The sequence below is a fragment of the Heterodontus francisci genome, chromosome 21 (assembly GCF_036365525.1).
Source record: "Heterodontus francisci isolate sHetFra1 chromosome 21, sHetFra1.hap1, whole genome shotgun sequence".
NCBI classification, from domain to species: domain Eukaryota; kingdom Metazoa; phylum Chordata; class Chondrichthyes; order Heterodontiformes; family Heterodontidae; genus Heterodontus; species Heterodontus francisci.
The window spans coordinates 21,042,013-21,050,479 of NC_090391.1; positions in this window are offsets into that span (position 1 = coordinate 21,042,013).

The window sequence follows — 8,467 nt, forward strand, 5'->3', positions numbered from 1 at the left end:
ACGGGATCTAATCTGCTCAGTTTAATGTTCTTACTACTGGCATACATATAATTAGCTGGAGGCCATTGAGCCCACAAGTTTGAACTGCCATTCAGTGACATCATAGCAGATCTGAATCTGAACTCCGTAACCCGCCTCAGAGTTCATATTCCTCAAGGCACTTGGCGGGAAACAAAATCTGTCCACCCCAGGTTTAAAATTATTCATAAAGCTCCAGCCTTTCCTGATTTATTTTTTCATGGGAGAGAGTTCCACACAAGCAATATTCTCTTCCATCATCAATTGCCTGCTTTCGAATTTAAAGGTCTGCCCTTGAATCTAACACCAGCAGAAAAAGGCTAATGTTCACACAATTCTTATTAATTCCTTTCATACCTGAAAAATCAATAATCAAAATCTACGCTACAGCCCTTCCTACCTCTGAAAGCTCCTTCATTCCGACAACCCTCCCAATGTCTGTAACCTCCTCCACTACTATAACCCTCCCTAACTCTGTACTCTCTTCCACTTTCACAGCGCTCCCTATGTCTGTAATCTCTTCCAACCCTGAAACGCTCCATATCTCTGTTAGTTGCTGAGGCTCTGAGCTCTGGAATTCTCTCCAGATCCTACAACTCTCCATATCTCTGAAAATTCCTCCAACCCCGACACTCTCCATATCTCTGCAACTTCCTGACCCCTACAATCCTTCCAATTTCTGTCAGATCCGCCAGCCCCCTAAAGCCCTCCACATCTCTGTAACCTCCTCCAGACACTATATCCATCTCGATTTCTGTAATCTCATCAGCCCTGAAAAAATAATTCTACCTCTGTCATCTGCACCAGCCTCTACAACCCTCCCTATCGCTTCAATAATGTCTGAAACCGCTGACACTGCCTATGTCTCTGACCTCCTGCAGTCCCTACAGCTGATCCCTATCTTGGTAACATCCTCTAGATAATACAAACCTCCCGAATGCTGGAACATCCTCCAATCCCTATCAGGTTTCTCCGTCTCTGTAACCTCCTCAATATTCCACACACCTCACTATCCCTGTAAGCTCCAGTAGCTACGACAGCCCTCACTACTTCAGAAAGCTCCTCCAGCCCTTACAAACCTCCATATCTCTGTAGGCTGCCCCAGCCCCTAAACCCTCATAAATCTCTATCTACTCAAAGCCCGATAACCATCATAACTCTGTAACCTCCACCAGACCCTGCAGCTCTCGGAATCTTTATAACCTCTTCCAACGCCTCTGCAATATCCTCCAGCCCCAGAAAACCTCCCTATCTCTGTAACCTCCTGCAGCCACTCAACCCTCCCTGTATCTGTAAACTCTCCAGCCACTAAAAGGTTCCCTATCCCTGTAGCATCCTCCCGCCTTCAAAAGGAGTCAACCGTTTTAATGGCCACATCAAGGTAAAACCAGAGAGTAAGTAATAATACATACAGATGTGTCATTGTCAAATTTATTTCTAGATACAGAAAAGTGTGTTAGCGTGGCTGAAAGAAAACAAAGAAAAGCTGGAAATGCTCAGTATTTCCAGCACGGTTTTTATTTCTGAACTCCAGCATCCGCAGTATTTTGGTTTTGTGTTTTCGGCGTTCTGTGTTTTTTTTACCACAATGGAGAGGGCTGGAGGGTGCTCCGAAGCAAATTGTTTGGGAAGCGCTGCTCCAGAACAGTCAATGTAATGCCGTAGGTTTCCCTCTCTCCATGTCTTGCTGCAACCTGTTCCTTGAATCTTCCTCCTTGTTCCTAGCTATGTTTCTTCACATTTTTAAATCCCTATCTCTGTATCTCTCAACATCCTTTCTATCTCTGCCCCTCTCCAGAGTCTCACAAGTTTTCATTTTTCATTCTCTTTCTGCGACTCTCTGCATCTTTATCTGTCTCTCTCTCTCATTCCATTTCTTCACTCACTCACTTCCAAATGCCTAAATCTTTACATCTCTGCTCCTCCTTTCCTGCAAGATTATCTCTGCATTCCACTACCCCCCTCCCCGCCGCCCCGAGACAGCCCTCGTTATTCCGTAAACACATCTTACTTTGTATCTCTGCCCCTCCGCTTCTTTCCGTATCTGCGTCTCTCAATATCTACATCACTGCTGTATTCGCTCTCTGCACCTCCAGCTCCCTCTCTCTCTCTCTCTCTCTCTGTATGTCTCCATTTCTCTCTCTCTCTGCCCTTCTCTGGATTTCTGACGCTCTGCTCTCAGTTTCTCTCTCACTGGCTTCTGACTCCCTGCATGTCATTCTTAATCTCTCTTTCCATTTATTTTGTCTCTCTCTCTCTGTTCTTTCCTAACTCCGGATTCTGTTTTCTGTGTCTCTATCCCCCTGCCTGTGGGTGGATTTGAACTCTGTGCCTTGGTGTTGTACAGGGTGTTTGTGAACCGGGATCTTGCTTTTCATCTCTCCGCAATTTTGCTCCTATTGATGTAAAAACAGGGGAAAGATGCTGAACGGGCAGCCAATTCACAACCACCCTCCTCCCCTCCACCCTGGTTTCAACATTGGCATCAAGTCCGAGTCCAGCACAGTTACTTTGTCTCTCTGTGTGCCTGCTCCCCGACTATCTCTACCTGTCTTCATGTGGCTCATTGACGGAATGGACAGATCAGCCATGATTTTGCTAACGCTGTTGGGGAGGTTTTAAACTAATGTGGCAGGGAGATGGGAACCAAATGAGGAGGTCAGTGGACAGTAAGGAGGTAGTAACTAAAGCCTGTAAGGAACCAGATAATGAAGTCAGCGTGACTAAGGGAAAGAGTAGGCAGCGAGCAGATCATGAACGCAAAGGGACTGGTGGTCTGAGGTGCATTTGTTATATTGCAAGAAGTGTAGTAGGTAAGGCAGATGAACTTAGGGCTTGGATTAGTACATGGGAGTACGATGTTATTGCTATTGCTGGGACTTGGTTGAGGGAAGGGCATGATTGGCAACTAAATATCCCAGGATATCGATGTTTCAGGCGGGATAGAGAGGGAGGTAAAAGAGGTGGAGGAGTTGCATTAATGGTCAAAGAGGATATCACAGCTGTGCTGAAGGAGGGCACTATGGAGGACTGGAGCAGTGAGGCAATATGGGCAGAACTCAGAAATAGGAAGGGTGCGGTAACAATGTTGGGGCTGTACTACAGGCCTACCAACAGCGAGCGTGAGATAGAGGTACAAATATGTAAACAGATTATGGAAAGATGTAGGAGCAACAGGGTGGTGGTGATAGCAGATTTTAATTTTCCCAACATTGACTGGGATTCACTTAGTGTTCCAGGTCTAGATGGAGCAGAATTTGTAAGGAGCATCCAGGAGGGTTTTCTAGACCTATATGTAAATAGACCAACTCGGGAAGGGGCCATACTGGACCTGGTGTTGGGGAATGAGCCCGGCCAGGTGGTTGAAGTTTCAGTAGGGGACTACTTTGGGAATAGTGATCGCAATTCTGTAAGTTTTAGAATACTCATGGACAAAGATGAGAGTGGTCCTAAAGGAAGAGTGCTGAATTGGGGGAAGGCCAACTATACCAAAATTCGGCAGGAGCTGGGAAATGTAGGTTGGGAGCAGCTGTTTGAAGGTAAATCCACATTTGATATGTGGGAGTCATTTAAAGAGAGGTTGATTCGCGTGCAGGAGAGAAATGTTCCTGTGAAAATGAGGGATAGAAATGGCAAGATTAGGGAACGATGGATGACAGGTGAAATTGTGAGGCTATCTAAGAGGAAAAAGGAAGCATACATAAGGTCTAGGCGGCTGTAGAAAGACGAAGCTTTGGAAGAATATCGGGAATGTAGGACCAATCTGAAACGAGGAATCAAGAGGGCTAAAAGGGGTCATGAAATATCTTGAGCAAACAGGGTTAAGGAAAATCCCAAAGCCTTTTATTCATATATAAGGAGCAAGAGGGTAACCAGAGAAAGGATTGGCCCACTCAAGGACAAAGGAGGAAAGTTATGCGTGGAGTCAGAGAAAATGGATGAGATTCTAAACGAGTACTTTGCATCGGTATTCACCGAGGAGAGGGACATGAGGGATGTTGAGGTTAAGGATAGATGTTTGATTACTCTAGGTCAAGTTGGCGTAAGGAGGGAGGAAGTGTTGAGTATTCTAAAAGGCATTAATGTGGACAAGTCCCCAGGTCCGGATGGGATCTATCCCAGGTTACTGAGGGAAGCGAGAGAGGAAATAGCTGGGGCCTTAGCAGATATCTTTGCACCATCATTAAACACAGGTGAGGTCCTGGAGGACAGGAGAATTGCTAATGTTGTCCCCTTGTTTAAGAAGGGTAGCAGGGATAATCCAGGTAATTATAGACCGGTGAGCCTGACGTCAGTGGTAGGGAAGCTGCTGGAGAAAATACTGAGGGATAGGATCTATTCCCATTTGGAAGAAAATGGGCTCATCAGTGATAGGCAACATGGTTTTGTGCAGGGAAGGTCATGTCTTATCAATTTAATAGAATTCCTTGAGGAAGTGATGAAGTTGATTGATGAGGGAAGGGCTGTCGATGTCATATACATGGACTTCAGTAAGGCGTTTGATAAGTTTCCCCATGGTAGGCTGATGGAGAAAGTGAAGTCGCATGGGATCCAGGGTGTACTAGCTGGATGGATAAAGAACTGGCTGGGCAACAGGAGACAGAGAGTAGCAGTGGAAGGTAGTTTCTCAAAATGGAGACGTGTGACCAGTGGTGTTCCACAGGGATCCGTGCTGGGACCACTGTTGTTTGTGATATACATAAATGATTTGGAGGAAAATATAGGTCGTCTGATTAGCAAGTTTGCAGACGATTCTAAGATTTGTGGAGTAGCAGATAGTGAAGGGGACTGTCAGAGAATACAGCAGAATAGAGAGATTGGAGAGTTGGGCAGAGAAATGGCAGATGGAGTTCAATCAGGGCAAATGCGAGGTGATGCATTTTGGAAGATCCAATTCAAGAGTGAACCATTCAGTAAATGGAAAAGTCCTGGGGAAAATTGATGTACAGAGAGATTTGGGCGTTCAGGTCCATTGTTCCCTGAAGGTGGCTTGGCAGGTCAATCAAGTGGTCAAGAAGGCATACGGCATGCTTTCCTTCATCGGCCGGGGTATTGAGTCCAAGAGTTGGCAGGTCATGTTACAGTTGTATTGGACTTTGGTTCGCCCACATTTGGAATACTGCGTGCAATTCTGGTCGCCACATTACCAAAATGATGTAGATGCTTTGGAGAGGGTGCAGAGGAGGTTCACCAGGATGTTGCCTGGTATGGAGGGCGCTAGCTATGAAGAGCGGTTGAGTAGATTAGGATTATTTTCATTAGAAAGACGGAGGTTGAGGGGGGACCTGATTGAGGTTTGTAAAATCATGAGAGGTTTTAACAGGGTGGATAGCAAGAAGCTTTTTCCCAGAGTGGGGAATTCTATTCATGGGGGTCTCGAGTTCAATGTGAGACGGGAGAAATTTAGGGGGGATATGCGTGGAAAGTTCTTTACGCAGAGGATGGTGGGTGCCTGGAACGCGTTGCCAGTGGAGGTGGTAGATGTGGGAACGATAGCGTCTTTTAAGGTGTATCTAGACTGGTACGTGAATGGGCATGAAGCAAAGAGATACTGACCCTTGGAAAATAGGCGACTGGTTTAGATTTAGGATCTGGATCGGCGCAGGCTTGGAGAGCCGAACGGCCTGTTCCTGTGCTGTAATTTTCTTTGTTCTTTGTTCTATGATCTAACATGGGTGGGACAGGCTCAAAGGGCTGAATGGCTCTCTCCCGTCCTTGTGTAAGTCAGTGTGTGTGGCTCTGTGTGTCTTCCTCTGTTTCATTCCCTGAAGCTGACGGGGAGAACAGGCGAAAAGCCGTTCTGCTGAGAGGGATGTTTCTGGGCTGGGATCTTCCTGTGCGTTAAAGGCTCAGTATGCCGTTAGCCTCTGGGGTATTGGTCATTGCTCTGTGCCCGGCCCTGCTATGGCCGTACATATGTTAAAGGTGCCGGGGGTCTGGGAGCCAGTTGATGGAATTCCAGTGGCTTACCCAGACCTGGAATTAAAATGAATTATAGATTGTCGGGAGACGGAGCCAAACCCAGGAAAGTGATGGAGATCACACGGTGGGGGGTGGGAGGGAGGGCGGGCTGTTGACTGTTATGGTAGTTACACCGGGGGCGGGGGGTGCGGATGCTCACGGGGGAGATGGAACAGGAAATAGTAGAGATTGGCTTTTACAGGGCAGGGTGGGTATTTAGAAAGGGGGGGTTGTTTACAGTGGGAGCAGAGGGGAGAAATAGAGGGCAATATATACACAGGGAATTAGTTATGCTAAAAAAGGAGGGGGTATTCTCCAAGTTTAAAATTGGAGTGGGAGGATTCTCCAGGTTTAAACTGGGAGGGTGAGTGCAGAATCTCCAGTCTGTTCATGGGGTGCTTAGATGTGGGACCTTTGACGGGGAGGGGAGGGGAGGGATTAATTACATGGGGGGCCTGTACACAGGAGGGGCATTAGTTGGGGGTCTGTTCACATGGGGTTTTAGAAGGGAGACTGTTCACAGGAGGGGTATTTAAATGGGAGACTGTTCCTGGGGGTACTTAGGTTGGAGTCTGTTCCTGAAGGCATTTAGATGGAGGATCTGTTCACAGGATGTGCATTTAGATGAGAGTCTGTTGCTGGGGGCATTCTGATGGGGGTCTGTTCACAGGAGAGATATCAGATAGGGGTCTGCAGATGAGGGGTAAGTAGATGGGGGTGTCCATCCATGGGTCGGGGTGGGGGGATTTGCAGTGCGGGAATTTTCCAGGGGGGCAATGTTGCCGTGGTTAAACTTTGAGTAGGGAGAGGAGGAATTTGCAGGGGGGAGAAATAAATTGTGGGGTGGGAGGAAACATTTAAGGGGGGGTGATAAATTTTCAGGGGGAAAAATGTGACGGGGGAACGATTTGCTAGGCGGAATTTCCAGCATTCTGAATGCACATCTTGACTCACTCATCCATCAAAACAAAACACCCACGCCCCTTCTAATGACACCTTCCCTTGCAAATACTGGAGATGCATCACCTGCCCTTTCACATCCTCTCTCTCAACCATCAGGGGTGCAGGCACTCTTTCCAGGTGAAACAGTGGTTTACTTGCACTTGCACAGTGGTGCAGTGGTTAGCACCGCAACATCACAGCTCCAGCGACCCCGGTTCAGTTCTGGGTACTGACTTTGTGGAGTTTGAAAGTTCTCCATTTGACCGTGTGGATTTCTGCCGTGTGCTCTGGTTTCCTCGCACAGCCAAAGACTTGCACGTTGATAAGTAAATTGGCCATTGTAAACTGCCCTAGTGTAGGTCGGTGGTAGGAGAATGGTAGGGAATATGGAGTTAATATCGGATTAGTATAAATGGGTGGTTGCTGGTCGGCACAGACTCGGTGGGTCGAAGTGCTTCTTTCAGTGCTGTATCTCTGAACAAATAAATATCGTATTAACAATCATTGTCCTTTACACGGAGGAAACCAAACACATGTTCTGCTGCTGTTTTGTTGAGCACTTCCAATAAGTCTGCAAACGTGATGCTTAGCTTCTGGTCACTTGTCATTATAATTCCCTGCCCCATTTCCATGCTGACCTCTCTGTCCACAGCCTGCAACACAGTTTCAACTTCCGGAATCAGCGTCAACTTCAAAAAAGCACGTGATCACTACTCCTCCATTTTTTCTGACAGCGAGCGTTGGAAATAATTCTGCTCTCCATTTAATCATTACTGCCTTCCACCCGATCAGAGTTATTTTCTTTCGCTCTTTCATTCCTTTGCCCTGTTCCCCTTTTCCCAGCCTCTGTTCTTACCTAAATACTGCTGCAACAGGACACTTTATAGTTCTGAAGAAAATTCAGAATTGTGACTCTGTTTCTCTTTCTAAAAATGCGACCTTGCCGACAAGGTAGTTCCAGAACTTGCTGTTAATTTCTCAGCTTCCCAGCCTCCGCAGGATTTGGCCTTTTTTCAGAAGGAAGTGTCATGAATAAATGAAGAAGTGAGGTTGCAATTGAATGTAAAGAGAAAGAAATACATGCAGTAGAAACATGACTTTGGAGAGGCAGGAAAGAGGGGCTTTGAGGGGATGAGGAAAGTGATCTCTTTAGAAATACATTTTGTAACTTGCTGCCTTGATGTTGAGGGCAGCAACCTCGATTACCATTGCCACCATTGCCAGCAATAGAGCCATCACTGTGTATGTTGCCCAATTTTGCTGTATAATCCCACTGTAGAGCGGCAATGTGTTTCTGAATCGTTCCTGTCAGAAATGCTGCACAATTGTTCTCCATATAAGGACTGTGTAGCTTTCGAGGGAAACTTGCCAAATCATTGAGGAAACGTGATCACTCAGTGAGACTGTCTAGAGAATCAGAACACAAAGACACACTGACTGGTAATCAGAAGTTCCAAACATTCACCATCGTTGAACTGTGCAGGGAGGGATGTGATGTGTTCCTTGTAAGCGTTACGGAATGTGTTTTATAAAAGGTGATCACTTG